Source organism: Apodemus sylvaticus, chromosome 4 (assembly GCF_947179515.1).
Source record: "Apodemus sylvaticus chromosome 4, mApoSyl1.1, whole genome shotgun sequence".
Lineage (NCBI taxonomy): Eukaryota > Metazoa > Chordata > Mammalia > Rodentia > Muridae > Apodemus > Apodemus sylvaticus.
Window position 1 is genome coordinate 67,913,049 of NC_067475.1, and position 18,311 is coordinate 67,931,359.

The following is an 18,311-nucleotide window of genomic DNA, read 5'->3' on the forward strand; positions in this document are numbered from 1 at the left end:
GATACGATATCACAAACAAGAAGCATAAAGGCAACCTTCAAGTTTATAAGCAAACTTGAAGGAAAACTCAGAGAGCATTGGAAAGGTCCAGATCTGAGCTTCCAGTTTCACCCCTTAAGTGGCTGGAATCACAGGTATGTGCCACCATATTGGGCCCTGAAGATTTTTTTAAAAGTTTTTTTTAAATTTATATGAGTACACTGTAGCTGTCTTCAGACACCAGAAGAGGACATCAGATCCCATTACAGATGGTTGTGAGCTACCGTGTGGTTGCTGGGAATTGAACTCAGGACCTCTGGAAGAGCAGTTGGTGCTCTTAACCCCTGAGCCTTCTCTCTAGCCCGGCCCTGAAGATTTTTGACTTCCAGTTTCCTCTGAACCCTTCCTTGATGAATGCTTGCCTAACATGGATAAGACCTTGGGTTCCATCTCCTGTACCACATAAAATCAGCAGGGCGGTACAAGCCTGCATTGTAATCCTAGCACTCAGAGGGTGGAAGTGGAGGGTCAGAAGTTTAAGGTCATCCTCAGCTACTTATGGAATTTGTGGCTGGTCTGGATACATGAGACTCTTGAGGGGCCGGGTTGGAATGCTAACCATGGATTATGATTCACAGAAGACACACACACCATGTGCTCCACCACAGTGAGAACTAAGCATCGCCAAACTCATGGTGGTATCTGCAGTCCAGAGACGGCGGTAGTAACAGGATTATTGACAAAGGCGATAGACTCCGACTCCCTGTTCCGTTGGGGACCAGGAGCTACCAGACCCACCAAGGCATCACAATTATTTTAATGGCCAGAAAAATTAAAGGACCAGCCAAGGGCTTGACTCATAGAGTTTGACTGACTAATGGCACGTGATACCCCCAGGGACAAACAGATGATCGCATGGGGCTGAGTGTGTGAGTGACCCACCCACGCACAGGCAGGCACACGGAGGCCACTCATAGCTACCCCCATAAGAAGCCACAAATTCTCAGAAACCTGGACCCTTGTGCATTGTTGGTAACAACAAAGAAAAGTATGTAATAGTTCCTTGCAAATTAAAAAGGGGATTGCCAGGGGCTGGTTCAATGATTAAGAATACTGGCCGCTCTTCTGGAGGACCAGGGTTCAATTCCCAGCACCCACATGACAGACAGCTCATGACTATCTGTAACTCCAGTCTTCTGGATTTAGAGAGTAGACGTGTAAATGGTGAACATACATGCAGACAAGGTACCCACTCAAATAATTTTTAAAACAAAGAATCAGCCCAGGGATGGTGAGATGGCTCAGTGGGTAAGAGCACTGACTGCTCTTCCGAAGGTCCTGAGTTCAAATCCCAGCAATCACATAGTGGTTCACAACCATCTGTAATGGGTTCTGATGCCCTCTTCTGGTGTGTCTGAAGACAGCTACAGTATACTTACATAAAATAATAAATAAATCTTTTAACAGCTGGGCAATGGTGGCACACGCCTTTAATCCCAGCACTCAGGAGGCAGAGGCAGGCAGATCTCTGAGTTTCAGCTCAGCCTGGTCTACAGAGAGAGTTCCAGGACACAGAGAAATCCTGTCTCGAAAAACCAAGAAGAAGAAGAAGAAGGGGTGAGGTGATCACAGGTTATTCCAGTGGTCAGGGATGAGCGCATGTGTAAAATAATGACAGGGCTGGGAGATGGCTCATTTGGTAAAGTACTTGCCACAGAAGTCTGGGGACCTGGGTTCAGTCCCCAGAGCCCATGTAAAATGCAGACTTGGTGTCTTATGCTTGTAATCTCAGCCCCCAGAAGGCAGATATCACCAGCCAGCCTAGCTGAGGATCCCTGTCTTAAAACACAAGACTGATGAGGAAGTACAGCCATGGGTGACCTCTGGCCTCTACCCACATGGGCGAACATGTGTGTCCACACATACATGTACACCCACACAAACTGTGTGTGAACACTTGAGGGAGAAATCCTGCCATGCACCCCACACAAACTGTGATGTGAACACTTGAGGGAGAAATCCTGCCGTGCTCCACAGCACGGATGCACTGTCATGAAGTGAGAAGCACAAGTCACAGAAAGACAGACGCTCAGACTCCACCTCCATGAGGCATCGAGTGGCCAGGTTCGGAGGACAGAAAATACAGCAGTAGTTGCATGGAACTGCTCATCAGTGGGTCTGATTTCATTCACTATTGCCAAGTGAAGAAGTCCTGGGTTCTGCTGCACAAAATTATAAATATGAGCAGCACCAAAGAACCACAAGCAGTTGAGATGAGAAATTCAAGGGGGCGGGGGGTTGCTTGTTTATTTGTTTGTTTGTTTCCTCACTTAAAAATAGAATATACTTTTTTTTTCAGTACTGGAGATCAAATCCAGAATCTTGCAATGCTAGGAGAGTTTTCACATCAGAGTCAACCTCAGTTTTCCAGGCCAGACACCTGACTCCTGGTTCTGGCTCCTGGAGGCTGTACTCCCTGTAGACGGGGACGGAGGCCAGACGACTCGGTGGGTATCTCAGAAGGGGTATCTTACTGTTGTTGTAAAATCCTAACTCTCATGCCCTCTACACATTGCCCTGTTTAATTTTTGATCAGTTTGTCGCATCTCTCTTTTAGAGTCTGCTTTAATTTCATGTTGATGTGGAGAACCACGAGGATAAAGAGACCAAAAAAAAAAAAAAAAAAAATACTGAACCCCAGAAGCAGATCAGTCTCTGTGAGCTCTGGGCCAGCCTGGTCTACATAGTGAATTGCAGGTGAGCCAAGACTATGCTAAGACCACAGCAAAATAATTTGACTTTTAGTTTAGTTGGGCTGGGCCTAGAGCTCAGTGGAAGAGCTATAGGCAGCATTGCAGAGCCCGGGTTCAGGCCTGGGGGTGGAGAAGAGCTGTTTAAGTGAGTCACTATGAATTCTTTTCTGCCCACATGATACTGAAGTAAGCTTTAGCAAACGTGTCTGGTAAGGAAAAAGCCATCGGGGTGCTGGGCAGTGCCAACAGCGTAGCTTACCACTGTAATCTGCGTGGCATTCTCTGAGGAGGAACTACAACATGACAGCCTGCAATTTCCTGCAGACTAACATGCCAAGAAAATGCCAGTTATTTGTTAAAATGTGGAGTTGGGATGCTCTCCGCTGGGAGGAGGCGGATTACACACGAGCGTGTGTGATTACACGCGAGTGTGTGTGAATAGGCATGTGTGGCTTCTTCCCTCAGTTTTTATAGAACTTAGTGTGGTCAGTAACTTTGGAGAAGACATTGCTGTCATGTGGCCGCCAAAGCACGGTAGGGGCCAGAGATGGCTCCAGTAGAGGCTCTTGCTGCCAAAATGGTGGAGGGAGAGAATCACCTTCGGATCGCTATCCTCTGACGGCCACATATCAATCACGCACCACCTCCATGCACACTTGTGAGCACACGCACATAAACAACCAAACAAACAAATAAATAATTTTTTTTAATTAAAAGCCAAGCACGCCGTGTACTTTATAGTCCCAGCTAATTAGAAAGCCAAAGAAGGAGAATCCCAAGCATGGGATTTTTGAGGTCAAGCCTGGGCAACATAGTGATAATCTGTCTTAAAATCAGCTTAAGAAGTATGAGGGGCCCGGGTCAGTGGCTAACACACACCGGGCCCGGCTCCACCCCCAGTGCCACATGCTCAGAGGGGAAATGTCTCCGGATGGAAAGGCGTCCATTCCTGCCCCCCACCCCCCAATGTTACTGCTTGTCTATTTCCTTTCTTCCAACTAGATAGAGAGCACATCAGACGGGTGCTCGGCTCGGGAAATGTGTGCAGCAAGTACCTGCAAGGAATTAGCCATTCTGACTGTGAAAAGAAGAATCGCACAGCACTTTAAAGTGATCAAGTGTATTAGCAGAAGGCCGGGCTGTCTGGAAGGCGGGGCTCCCACTGGGCTGTTTCTTAGCAGTTGTTTGACATTAGACAATTCTCAATTCCTAAATCTACTTCCTCATTTAAAAAAAAAAAAGGGAATTAGTCATGTCCACCCCATGCACGGCTGGTCTTAAGCTCCTGGCTTGTGACCCTCCTTGCCCTGCCTCTGTGTACTGTGCTGACAGACACATGTGAACTTCTCAGAGATGGAGTGCATCTTAAAGGATGATTGGAGAACAGACTTGGAATTCCAGGCGAGAGCAGGCTGAGGACAGGGAGGGTGTGTCTCATCTCAGAGGTCCTGAGCCGCAACAGCCAGGTTTATCACACACAACGGCCAGGCTTTAGTTTTGGTCTTCTCCGGGGCTGTGTACTCTTGATTCTGGACAGTAGCCACAGCCCCAGTCAGCCCCATGGCACAGGCTGTACTGGGAACCAAGACATAAGATGAGGGACGTTATGTGACTTCAGTGTGTTCTCAGCCTATCAGTGGGGCATCTAGGGTCTAGACATGATGGCTCTGTGGTCTCTGCTACTTAACGATTGTCTCCCCAAGACTTGGTCCCTTATACCTGTCTCTGGTGTCTTACAGGAGAACGAAATGGGCCTTCTGGAAGGTTTGCTAGGAGGTCCAGTTAGATACGGCTCTTGTTAAGGTTTCTTTGCCAACCATAAAGAGCTGAATCATAAACAGGAACCGGGGTAAAGGAGATGGGTCAGTTGTTAAGTGCTTGGCATTCTGGGAGGCAGAAACCGATGAAGTGGGTGGGTGCTGGGAGTTCCCTGGCCAGCCTGGCCCAGCCCATTCTGCAAGCTGCAGATCAATGAAACTCTCTGTCTCATGTGACAAAGTAGACAGTGACTAAAAACAGCACCATTTTGAGGTGACCAAGGTTGACCTCTGGCTTCCAAATACATGCGTGCTCACATAGACACACACCATGTTTTCAAAAACAGAAATAATGATATGAATTCCCCCAAAGGATAGCCCTTTTCAAGGATGTTCAGCGAAAGGCTGATGCAGGAGTCCCACTCTGGGAAAGAATAGGATATGTTTGCATCTACCTACCATCTTTGGTTCCATTTCACTTGTCTTTCTAAACTCCATTCTGGCAAAGCTTTCCAAAAAAGTAAAAGTAAATAGGTCCTTTCCCATCCACTGTCTCCTTAAGTTTCTCTAACACTCGAGTTAGCTGGGAATCACTTGACCATGGTACCCAAGATCACCCAACTGCTAACTGCTGCACTAAAACCAATTCTTCCGTCATCAGCAGAGAGAGGACATGGTGTACATAAATTAAAAGGAGATGTCCTCAAACAAAGGGCTGTGTTCTCATCTGTCCTCTAAGTAAGTCTATTTTGTATGCATGTGTGTTTTTAAAATACTTCATTTTTTAAATTTTATTTACATTGATGTTGTGTTCTGCCTTTCATGTATATCTGTGTAAGGAGGTCAGATCCCTGAAAGTGGAGTTATAGACAGTCAGGAGCTACCATGTGGGTGCTGGGATTTGAACCTGGGTCCTTTGGAAGAGCAGCCAGTGCTGAGCTATTTCTCCAGCCCCATACTTCATGTTTCTTTTTATGGCAAGGGAGCCTGCAGAAACAGAGATCACAGGTCAACTTTGGATCCGACACAGTGATGACCAGGCATAAGAAAGAATGCATTTGCTGAGGGCTGCGTGGTCTTCTCATCTAAGACAGCTTTCTCCTAGGCAGTCTTCAACGGATGGAGTGGCTGAGACGGCGAGCTTCGATCCATCCCTGTGAGAAATGCACAGCTCCTACGTCATACCTCAGTTCTGCACACAGACTCAAGGGTTTGCATGTACACACACACACACACACACACACACACACACATACACACACACACACACACACACACACACACACACCCATAAAAGCTCACTCTGTAGCTTGGGCAAGTGCGGGGAGGCTCCTCAGCACGGAAGTGCCAGGGGCTCTGTGTAGAAACACTCCTCACTGCCCAGCGTTCTCCCTTCTTTAATTGGTGTCTTTTCTCTCTTTAAAATATTTTCAAATGCTGAAAATTAGAAACATCCCCATTGTTCATCAGTTTGGAGACCAATTTAAATAAATTATGATAGCCAGGCCTGGCAGGACAGGCCTGCAACACGAACTACTTGGGAGGCTGAGGCAGGAAGAAATCAAGACCATTCTAGGCAACGTAATGAGACCATGTCTCAAAATAGAAACACTGAAAAGGAGCAAAGGAGATGCCTCATTAGTAAAATGCCTTCTATCCAAGCCTGTGGATCCAAGTTTGGATCCTCAGAACCCAGGTAAAACTCTAGGCTCACCTTGCACGTCTGTAATCCCAGGACCAGGCAGACAGACACATGCAGATCTCTGGATTTCAGGCCAGCCAATGCAAATTCATGAGCTCCTGGTCCAGGTCCCAGTCAGTCTCAAAAGTGGGGCTAAAGGCTGGAGAGATGGGTCAGCTCTTAGGAGAACTTGTTGATCTTACAGAGGACCCAGGTTCAGTTCTCAGCACCCATGTGATTCACAACTGGTTATAGCTCCAGTTCTAGGGCATCGGATGCCCTCTACTGGCCTTCATGGGCACTAAGCATTTGGTTTTAAAAACTTAACACATAAAAATAGTAATCTAGTAGGGTGGTGGCACACCCCTTTAATCCCAGCATTCAGGAGACAGGGGCAGGTGGATCTCTAAATTTGAGGCCAGCCTGGTCTACAGAGTGAGTTTCAGGATAGTCAAGGCTACCACACAGATAGAGACCCTGTCCTGGAAAAAAAAATGCCAAGGGTGAGGGGCACCGTGGAGGCAGCACACACTTGCCCAGCATGCACAAGGCTCTTCACATGCATACAATCCCAGCATTCAGGACATGGAGGCAGGAAAATCAGAAGGTCCAAGGTCATCTTCAACTATGCTGTGAGTTCAAGGCCAGCCTGAGATACAAGACACCCTGCCTCAAAAAAGAAGGGGAAAAACAAAAACAAAAACATAAAACAAGCAAGTAGGAGGTCCTGGTGGCCCCCATCTGCACCCCTGCTGCCCTGGAGGTGAAGGCAAGAAGAGAGCGAATCCAAAGCCAACCTGGGAAATTTAGAAAAGTTCTGACTCAAAAAGTAGAAAGGTTTGGGGACCTGGATCGACATCAGGTGGCATTTTGCTTGCCCAGGATGCACAAGAACTGAGTTTAATCTTCAGTGCTGGTCAAGAAGAACTAGGATTCAATGTAACACTGTATATTTCTTCCTCTTAAACTTTCCTTTGACAGTTCTTGGGCTTCTGACTGCCCCCTAGGCTTGCTGTGGGAACCTGTCCCAGAACGGCCATTTCTGGCTTCATTTGTAATGACTTAATAACCTTTTCTTTTTTTTAATTCCAGATGTTTCTTCTCAGTAGCTAGTTTGACACTAACAAAAGATGTGCTTCCAGTCACACTCGTTCACAAGTCGTGCCTTGAATCACACAGCTATTTGAAGGTTTTGAGTTTCTCTTCATGAACGTCAAAGTCACTACTTAGCGCTTCCGGTTCAAGCTGTGACACACACACACACACCCGTCTCTCCAAAAATCTATTTCCACAGCACAATGAGGCTGGTAGCGATTTTTAAATCCAATACCCATGTTCCCTACAGTCCGTGAATTAAAGTCCATCTGCTTTAAGAGGATTTGTAAGTCCCTGGAGTCTTATCCTCCCTCTCCACTCTTTCATGGTTCTTGCTGGCAGTGTGTGGGCCAGGGCGAGGGGTGACGCATCATCATCATCACCTTCTTCATCACCTTCTTCATCACCATCATCATCCATCAGCCCAAGAGCAATTACCAAAATAAATGCAGAGGGAGGCCAAAGATAAACCCAACCCCACCCCACTCCCCACCCCCACCCAGGCCTGCTTCTCTGGTCACAGCCTTCTGTTGGAACAAGTATCCTTTTAGTTAAAAGGAATACATCTCCCCTTTGTTAGGTGTCAATTTTGTTCTCAGAAATCTTACGAGGAAAGGAAAGGAAAGTGCAGGACAGGGAAGTGGGAAGGGGCCAGGTCAAAGACCAGCAGAGTTACCAGAAGTAACTTGTGTTCTTTATAGCAGGGGTCCCCAACCCTGGGGACAAGTCAATGCTGTAGCAAGCTGGGCTCCTCTGCAAAGGTGGAATGGCCTGACATGTTCTTCAGTAAGCTTAAAGCCCGGGCTGGGGAGATGGCGCAGCTGCTAAGAGCACCTTCTGCTTTATCAGGGGACCAGAGCTCAGACCCAGCACCCACACTGCTTCACAAACCCCCGTAACTACAGTTCCATGGGAACCTGGCCTCTGTGGGCCCCACACAAGCCTGTGCATGAGTGCGTACTTTCGTGTGTGTGTGTGTGTGTGTGTGTGTGTGTGTGTGTGTGTGTGTGTGAGAGAGAGAGAGAGAGAGAGAGAGAGAGAGAGAGAGAGAGAAAGAGAGAGAGACCTCAGAACACATGAACTCTGCTTCCCCCACCTTAAATCCGTAGCACTAGTGGCTTTCATTTTAATTGGGAAAAGAATAGTTTTTTTCAGCATGATGTGTCTGTGACAGTTTGGATGAAAATGTCCCCACAGGCCTACGGGAAGTGGCACTGTGAGGAGGCATGGCTGTTTTGGAGTAGGTACGGCTTTCTTGGAGGAAGTGTGTTACTGGGAGTGAGCATGGAAGTTTCAGAAGCTCAGACCAGGCCCAGGGTCTCTCTTCCTGCTGCTTAGGATCCGTGTAAATGTCCGCTCCAGCGCCACATCTCCCTGCTGGCCACAGTGCTTTCTACCAAGGTAATAATCAACAAAACCTCTGAACTGTAAGTCAACCCAAATCAAATGTTTTCCTTTATAACAGCGGCCATGGTAGCCAGGCAGTGGTGGCGCATGCCTGTAATCCCAGCACTTGGGAGGCAGAGGCAAGTGAATCTCTGAGTTCAAAGTCAGCCTGGTCTACAGAGTGAGTTCCAGGACAGCCAGGGCTACACAGAGAAACCCTGTCTTGAAAAGCAAACAAATAAAAACCTTGCTATGGTCATAGTGTTTCTTCACAGCAATGAACCCTTCCACAACGTCCCCATCCACAGCCTAGGATGCCTGACAAACTCTCTGATCTCATGTATTTCATTTAAAGCCTTCTTCATACCTGGATTGAAGGATGCGGATTTTTTTTTTTTTTTTTTAGATATGACCCCAAATAATAAAGACCAGAGATCAAGTTGTCTTGTAACGTCCACAGCATACTCTGGAGAATCTGCCATACTTGCTGCTGCTCTGACAAGTGAGCTGTCCCTGAGCAGTGGCGGCTGACTAGTCCTTTCACACTCTTCAGGGCTGGATCGACAAAGGAAGCTTTCCCTGAGGCCCTGATTTACTGAGAGGGAACAAAGCGCCTTCTCCAAAACCTGGAATGTGTTTGGTATAAGACAGCTTGTGCAAGACCTCCCGGTCTCAGGCTGTCTGTCTTCTCTGTCCTCTTGTCTTCTGATCTGATCCTCTCTCTCTCAGAACCGTGTCACTAAAGAAGGGCTTGCTGGTCAGGATCATAACACACATGTATTTGTGTGACTTTTCCACTAACAGCCACAGCTTCAACCATAGTAGATCAGGCAAATCCCACCTCTGACTCACTCAGAGCAGTGGTCCTCAGCCTTCCTACTGCTGCGACCCTCTAATACAGCTCCTCCTGCTGCAGAGACCCCCAACCATAACATTATTTTCATTGCTACATCTTAACTGTAATTTTGCTACTGAGCAGTGTCTCAAACCCCGAGGCCATTCTTCAGTGACAGGGATCAGAGACAGAGAAGACCAGCAGATCAGAAGATAGACGAGAGGAGAGAGAAGATAGGAAAGTATGGGATGGGGAGGTCTTGCCAAACCTGTCTTCCCTGGGACCCACAGGTTGAAAACCGCTACTTTAGCTTAAGGTGCTAATCACAGCGTGTTCTCAAGGTCTGGGCTCCTCAAAGCACAGCGCTGGGGGCCACGGAGGCCACAATGCTTCTCAAGTCTGAGACAACCTAAAATCTCTACTAATCCCCGGGAGGTAACTGTGCTCCCCCAGCCTCTCTCAGATGACTGTGTACTCCCTGGGAAGAGAGCTCTCAGAGGTTCTGGCTCAGCCACCGCACTGATGCCAATTTAATAACTTTAAATCTTGGGAAAGCTTTTCTTTGGTGTAGATTGAAATCTCTCCCGACGAATCTTCAAGAAAACCAAGGAAGCAGCAGAACTGGTTTAAAGCGTCGCCTTCCCCTCCACTCCTGCCCTTCTCGCTGCCGCCGCCCAGACATCAGTTCTCAGGGGCACAGCGTCAGAGACCCCAGTTTCCACGCAGGGAGTCCAGTGAGCGTGGGAATTATCGCTTGACCCCCTCAAAGGCGCAAGACAAACAAAAACAAAGGCAAATACCTTTTGAGGATTTCATTTGAAGCACCAAGTGTAACGGAGGGCGGGGGGGGGGGGGGGTTGGTTTCTGGGATGGGGAGGGGGGGGATGCACAACTGTGGAGAGCGGTTTGGGAAGGGCGCCGCATACCAGACAATGAGCTACAAGAGCCTCGGGCTGTGGCCTCAATGGGGCCTTTCAGCGGCTCCACACTACCTCGCTTGTTCCCCTAGAGGAGCGCTTTCTGGAAGCTAAGCCCTCAGCTGGCAAGAGCAGGGACCCCTGTGCCATTTGTCTGTCAACTTCTTTAGAAAGCGAAGCCTCAGTACAGCTGTCTCGCTTCGCATTTCCTTTCTGCGCTCGGATGCTCGCGGTGACAGACGGAGGGGCCCTGGAAAACCGCGAGGACAGAAAAAGTCTAAAGTGCCCCAGGTCCCCCCTTGCGGCTGTTGGAGAAAGCCTCGGCCCTCGGAGAAGCCAGCACTAATTAGGAGGGAGACCGGGAAAGCTCAGCCTGGTCTCAGTAGGATGCTCCGAGTCCTAGAAGCACCAAAAACTTCAAAACCAAATAAGAAGGCCTGTGGTCCACCCGCCCTTTCCAAATTAACAATGTCCCTTCCAAACTTTAAACATAGGAGTCTTTTACAGAGTGAATTTCACCTCAATAATGTAATTTTTATTATTATATGTGGTTGCTGGGATTTGAACTCAGGACCTTCGGAAGAGCAGTCAGTGCTCTTAACTGCTGAGCCATCACTCCAGTCCCAATAATGTAATTTTTTAAAAAATCTTTTCGCATTTAACCAAGTTTGTTGACTCTACTCCCCTAAATGATCCAGACTGACAAATTCTCTCTAAAAGCAGTTTCCCAAAAATTTTGAAGGTTCTTTCTTATTTTATTACTATTCTTGAGCGTGTCTCACATAGTTTTTACAGAGACTGTATCTCCATGCTTCCTTTGACTGCTTGGTAAGAACAACTTGCCGAGGTGGCACACGCCTTTGATCCCAGCACCTGGGAGACAGAGGCAGGTGGATTTCTGAGTTCAGGGCCAGCCAGGACTACACAGAGAAACCCTGTCTCGAAAAAACGAAAGGAAAAAAAAAAAAAAAGAACAAAAGAACAGCTTGCCCTGGTCGAGCACACGTCTCTAGCAGCCCGGAAAACGTCAGTGCGCCTTAGAAGAACTGAAACTCAATGTTTTCCGCAAACAACAAGTTTTAAAAATTAGACCTGCATGTTGAAAATAGGCACCTAGGAGATGTTATTTTAAAAGCACACCAACATTTGTTTGATTTTGGAGAGTGGGGAGGGGGGTTGTTTGGTTTTAAGATAGTCACTCTCATGTAACCCAAGCTGGCTCAAACTTTCTTTGTACCTGAGGATGATCTGAACTCAGGCCCTCAGGAATCACAGACACACAATACCAGTTCTGGCTAACACTGTTCCTTTAAGAAAGAAAAAAGAAGTAATAGTTTGATGAATTCAAATGATTTAGTGAAAAAATTTAAGCTATATTTCTAAAATGTGATACAAGAATCATAAAATAGATTATCATAAAATGGGAAGTGCTCCTCCTAAATAATAATAATAACCACATAATTTATCAAAATAATATCTTCTGCCTCCAATTTAGCATCCTAACCAACTGGGACAACCAGGAAATGGACTTGCCCTGCACTGTAGTAAGAGTTTAAATGATAATGTACAATCTTCTATCAAGCAATTTACTAAGACATATTAAGAAACATATTGAGAGCTGGAGAGATGGCTCAGTGGTTAAGAGCACTGACGCTGTTCTTCCAAAGGTCCTGAGTTCAAATCCCAGCAACCACATGGTAGCTCACAACCATCTGTAACAAGATGTGACACCCTCTTCTGGAGTGTCTGAAGATAGCTACAGTGTACTTACAGACAATAAATAAATAAATCTTTAAAACAAAAACAAACAAACAAACAAAAAAGAACCATATTGAGTGTAGGATGGCTCAGTGGTTAAGAGCATATACTACTTTTGCAGAGGACTCAAATTTAGTTCCCAGCACCCACAGAGAGCCTCACAGTGGCCTGCAACTCTAGACCCAACACCCTCTTCTGGCACATACACACACAGATACATACACGTAAATAAAGATCAATCTTTAAAAAGAAAAATAGCATCTTGGGTGTGGTGGTGCCCACCCTTACTCCAGCACTCAAGAGGCAGAAGCAAGTGAGTCTCTGTGAGTTCGAGGCCAGCCTGGTCTATTGAGTTAGTTCCAAGACAGCCAGGGCTACACAGAGAAACCCTGTCTTGAAAGAAAAAAAGTATGACGCAGTTCCTTCACTTGCAGGAACCAAGCTGGAGGAGGAAAATCTTGACTGGGAAATAGTTTTTGAAGGAAGATGGGCACCTAAGCAGCAGATATGAGAAGATGGATTGTCTACAGTTGGGAAATATTGAACCAATCATGGCGCACCACTATAGCCCTGTAGGCATTTTAAGTAATTGTGATCATTTAAAACAAATTCCCATTGTTTTAGGAGAAAAAAATAAAAATAAACAACTACATATTCCATGATCACAAATATTTTTATATTGAAAGAATTGGAAGGAGATACACAGGAAAGGCTGTCTTAGCCTGAGGGTGTGGCACAGGAGGGAAAGTCCTCACCTCAGATCTGTGAGGCCACGGGTTTCATCCACCAAGAGCAACGGTTGTCTGTAGGATTGTGGATCAGGTATTGGTGGTGGTGGTGGTGGTGGTGGTGGTGGTGGTGGTGGTGGTGGTGGAGGGGGTGTTTTGCTTTGAATTGCTTTGTTTTTGGAGGCAGGGTTTCTCTGGACCAGGCTGGCCTTGAGTTCACAGAGATCGCCTGCCTCTGCCTCAAGCGTTGGGGTTAGAGGCATGCAGGAGTCAGTTCCTACCTTCTCCCACAGGGTCCTGAATGTCAAATTCAGATTACAGAACTGGACAGGAGCACAGTGACCTGCTGAGCCAGCCTGCTGGCCCTTGAAAACATTTCTCACATGTGGCTTTTACACGTGGCTGGGGAGATGGCTCAATTAGCAAAGTGTTCATAGTGCAAACATGTGGATCAAAGTTTGAATCCCCAGCGCCTCCGAAAAAAGCCCAGTATGGGGAGCTGGAGCTGTGGCTCAGTGGTTAAAAATGCCTGTTGCTCTTGCGGAAGATCCAGATTTGATTTCCAACACATATATGGTGATTCATAACCATTTGAAACACCAGTTCCAGGGCACTCACTCAATGCTGTCTTCTGATCTCTGTGGGCACCAAACATGTATGTGGGTGCATATACATACGTACATACATGCAGGCAAAACACCCCTACACATAAAAGTAAAATAAGATGAAAAGCCTGCTGTAGAAGTGTGTGGTAATCCCAGCACTGGGAAGGAGCAGACAGGCAGGTGCCTGGGGCTCGATGGCTGGTCAGCCCAATGCGTGCATAACCTCAGGTTCAGAAGGAGACTTGTCTCAAAAACCCAGTCAGGAGCAGGGAAGTCCAACAGTGGAACATTTACCGAGCATGTGCAAGGCCCTAAGTCCAATCCCCAGCACCACAAAATAATAGTAATGGTATTAATAACAACAATAACATAAGAAAGTGGAGAGCAAAGTAGAGAGGAAGACACCTGATATCTGGTATCCACACATGAGTGCACACACGCATACATAGTATATACCACCCAAAGAAAGAGATGTTTGATACAAACCACATACTAGGGCCAGCGAGCAGGGTCACCTGGAAAAGGTGTCCCTCACCACGCCTGACATCTGAGCTCAAGCTTTGGACCGTCACCGTGGAAGGGGCGGGCCAGCCCCCAAAAGTTGTCCTTTGGCTTCCATAGATGTGCTGCGGCAAGGGTTGCTTGTGTGTGAGTGTGCACACTCACAAACACACACATGCACACACACAAACACACATGCACACACACAAACACACATGTACACACATGAACACACATGCACACACACAAACACACATGAACACACATGAACACATACATGTACACACACATAGAGGAGGCAGGCAATTGTTTTATTTTTCAAGACACGGTTTTTCTGTGTAGCTCTGGCCTCTGTAGACCAGGCTGGCCTCAAACTCAGCAGATGCCTCTGCTTCGCCACAAGGCTAGAAATGTAAAGTACAAAAGGTCAGACTGGAAGAATTCATAAGTTTAAAGAGCAGATTCCTTACAAACAGTTTGGGTTTAAATCTCTGCTCTGCCATGACTAGTCTTGTGGCCTTGGCAAGTGTCTTAGTCAGAGTCTCTATTCCTGCACAAACATCATGACCAAGAAGCAAGTTGGGGAGGAAAGGGTTTATTCAGCTTACACTTCCACACTGCTGTTCATCACCAAAGGAAGTCAGGACTGGAACTCAAGCAGGTCAGGAAGCAGGAGCTGATGCAGAGGCCATGGGGGGATGTTCCTTACTGGCTTGCTTCCCCTGGCTTGCTCAGCCTGCTCTCTTATAGAACCCAAGACTACCAGCCCAGGGATGGCACCACCCACAAGGGGCCCTCCCCACTTGATCACTAATTGAGAAAATGCCCCACAGCTGGATCTCATGGAGGCACTTCCCCAAGTGAAGCTCCTTTCTCTGTGATAACTCCAGCCTGTGTCAGGTTGGCACACAAAACCTGCCAGTACAGCAAATCACTTAAACAAGTTTCTGCCTTGGTGAAAATGGAACTAATACCAGTACTGCCCTCAGTGATAGTTGCCTGATTAACTGAGTCTACACAGGCCACTTAGTTAGGACAGAGCCTGGCACCTGCCCACTCAGTCTTGAAAGTTTCATTATCACTGAGCGTGGGAGCAAAGCCCAGCTGTTTATTGTATAAGATACTTAGACGGGAACAGCGTACGTTATGTACAGTGTTGCTTACTATTAAATTATATCAATATAATAGAATTCCTATTCACTCAGTGAATTTCAAGCTTTCACCGTAATGAGTGTCTAAACACCTAAAGAAGACCTAATCATGTTCTAATCATTCAACCAGTACATCGTGAACTTCCATTACGTGCTAGAGACAGGCAGTGTATAAAGAGAAGTTAGAAAATACCATCCTCCGTCATGTTCTAAGAGAAAGATAGGGGGTGATCGACAGTCTATGCGCTTCTATGCCGCCCTGGATAGCCAGCGTGGAGCTCAGTGCACCCAGAGGCTGTCCTTGAGCACTCGCCAGCCTCTGCCGCGCATGGTCTCTAAAGTAAGACAAGGCTTCAGAGTAGCCCATCCTTTGCCTGCTGTCTCTCCCACTCCAGGCATTCTTTCCAAAAGAGAGAATCCTGACACACCTCTTGGTGCTGCAATGCCCACCTGGAGGCGGAGGGAGCCACTGTTAACACTAGTCTCTCCAGTCTAATGAAAGCTAAGATTCAGAGAGTTATTTTTATGTTTATCTAATAGGTTTTGAAAACACTTTGAGCCGGGCGGTGGTGGAGCACGCCTGTAATTCCAGCACTCTGGAAGGCAGAGGCAGGAGGATTTCTGAGTTCGAGGCCAGCCTGGTCTACAGAGTGAGTTCCAGGACAGCCAGGGCTACACAGAGAAACCCTGTCTTGAAAAAAACCAAATCCAGAAAAAAAAAGAAGAAGAAAAGAAAACACTTTGATGCTGTAGATTATAGGATTTTGCATTTTAAAATTCAGACTCAATTGGTTAGACAGTTAAAAAAAAAAAAAGGCAACCCAGCCATCCCATCCGTATGTGTAGATCAGGAGAGCAGGCCTGAGCTCTGAGGGGTCTGATGGGTCATCTGCTCTGTGGCAATTACCCACAAGGCCCCAACACCTGAGGGACGACCATCCAGCAGTGCTTTGTTTATTTATGCACACTGAAGTTTGAGTTTTAGTATCAAATTATTAAGAATAGTATTTCATGCCCCAATATTAGTTTTATATCACAAAAAATGATTGTATTTTTAAAGTCATTCGAAATGTAGAAGCCATTTCACAAGAAATAGTTGAGGACCCATGGGCCAGGGCCTGGGCATATCTGCATAGGTGCAAATACCAAAAATGGTGGTGGACAATTACCACAGCTATGTGTATCGACACGGGTAAATCTTACAAGCCAAAGTCTAAAGGGGACACACGTTACAGAACAATTATGAGGCCACTTATAGCTAATGTGAGGAAGAACTAGTTTTTGTGTTTATTAATTTGGGGTGGGTGCCTGTGCTACTGTGTAGACGTGAAGGTCAGAGGACAGACAACCTGCAGGGGGACCGTCCATCTCTCCTTCCATCATGTGGGTCCCGGGATTGAACTCAGCGGATCAGGCCCATCAGCATCTTTACCTGCTGAGCCATCTTGTCAACCCAAGAGACTAATGTGTATTTTAAAAATCCAAGCCTATCCTGTCTCAAGAGAGAAAATAAAAATCTTTACAGGTCAGTTATGGACCTGATACTAAAAGGAAAAGCAGTTGTTTTACTTTGTAAAGTTGGACAGACCCTCAGGAGGAACCTCTGAGCGCCCTCTGACACTGACGGCTTCGAGCAGCTGCTTTAGATTGGTTTTATCTTCTTATGGGTGTGAGTGTTTTGCCTGCCTGTCTGTCTGTGCACTGCATGTGTGCTTAGAAGAGACCACAGAGGTCAGAAGACATCCCACATGGGATGTCCCGGAACTGGAGTTACAGACAGTTGTGAGACAGTCTGTGCTTGGGTCCTCTGTCAGGGCCACATGCAACAAGCCGGTTGTTACCCACCAGCCTGGGGCTCTGCCTGCCTGGCTCCTGCTCCAGATGTGACCTCGCAGTATTGCAGGGATGCAGAGAGCCCCGGAACAGCGCTTCCCACCTGCTCAGAGGAGGTGCCAGTGACGCGTGTTCCTGCGTGTGAAATCCAGCCAGATCGTCCCCCTTCCTCTGGCAAAAGCTCCCAAGACATCATTATAGGAAGAAAAAGAAAAAGAAAAAACAACAGACACTGGCTTGGATTTACATCTATTTCATAGCTCTTTAACCGTCTTCCTGCCAAGACCCCCACCACCGGCACAGAAATTGCAACTTTTGAGCAGGCAGTGCCCTCTAGTGTTGTACTTGAATATTAAAAAACATAAACGCTGCCCCCTTTTATCTAATATCAGAGCAAAGGGAAACTCTGCCAAAAATCAAATCACATCTTCCTAACCCACCCCTCCCCCCACCGGCTTCCCAGTGTGACATTTTAGGACTTAGTGTTGCCACAGGCAGCCTTGTCCGTTGTGGGATGTTTAGCAGCAATTCTGGTATCTGCTCCCCCTTCCCCCCAGGTGCAGTGCCACTGAGGCCAGGTGTGACAACCAAAATATCTAGAGACATATCACTAACGGTCCCCAGGGAGCAGCCACAGTGGGAAACCGCCGCAGAAACGGCAGCCAGCGGGGGTGGGGAGGGGGTGGTGGGAGAGACTCGTGTATTATAAAGATACATGGCTTTTTTTTTTTTTTTTGGTTTGTGTGTGTGTGTGTGTGTGTGTGTGTGTACTACCTGCACATGTATCTGTGTACCACTTAGGTGCAGTGCTCTTGGAGACCAGAAGGGAGCGTTGGATCTTCTGGAAATGAAATTACAGCCGGCTATGAGCTGTGACGCAGGTCCTAGAAACTGAACACAGCTCCTCTGAAAGAACCTGGCCTCAGACTCACTATGTAGCCAAGGCTGCCCTTTAATTCTTGACCTTCCCGTCTTTGCCTCCCTCTGCTGGGCACAGGCAGTGTGCCCTCTGCGCATATTTAGCACTGTTTTCCACTCTGTCACCCCGTAGCTGGACAGGGGCGAGCTCCTGTTCGCAGGACCTTGAGATGGAGGTCCGTCAGCTCTGCCAGCAGCTGGGGTCACCTTCTGCCTCACCTCAGAAGCTGTTGCTTTACCGACTGTTTCTATCGGCCTTACTGGTCTCTCGTTAACTAAATGCAACTAGGCAATCTTCTGCAAACACTATAGAGCAAGCAGGTCGCCGTCTTTAGACTTTTATCTTTTAAAGGACTGGTTTAGGACGTACATTTAAAACTTGAACCTAGAAATGTGTGTGGCTTGGCTAGAGTA